This window comes from Penaeus monodon, chromosome 33, assembly GCF_015228065.2.
Source record: "Penaeus monodon isolate SGIC_2016 chromosome 33, NSTDA_Pmon_1, whole genome shotgun sequence".
Taxonomy (NCBI): domain Eukaryota; kingdom Metazoa; phylum Arthropoda; class Malacostraca; order Decapoda; family Penaeidae; genus Penaeus; species Penaeus monodon.
In genome coordinates, this window is record NC_051418.1 from 34,654,289 (window position 1) to 34,654,614 (window position 326).

Genomic DNA, 326 nt, shown 5'->3' on the forward strand with positions numbered 1-326 from the left:
GTTTTCTCTCACAGTATGGCATACGAAGCTGTTAATTAATCTTATACCAATAGTTATTAGGATTTAGTTTTTTTCGTGATTAAAATGCAAATTTGCAAGCCAAAGAAACTGTTATCATTTGTTTGTTTGCAGTTATTGTAACTTTTTCCACAATTATGCAATATTCCAGTGCCCAATATTTTCCCTTTTTATATCAGTTATTTCTTGAATCAAAACGAAAAAAGAGAACAGTAAACATTTAGCCAGGAAACCATACCAACAAGCATATTTCCCCTCACCCAAGAGCTACTTCGCAACACGAAAATTTAACATTGCAGGCTGTGAAT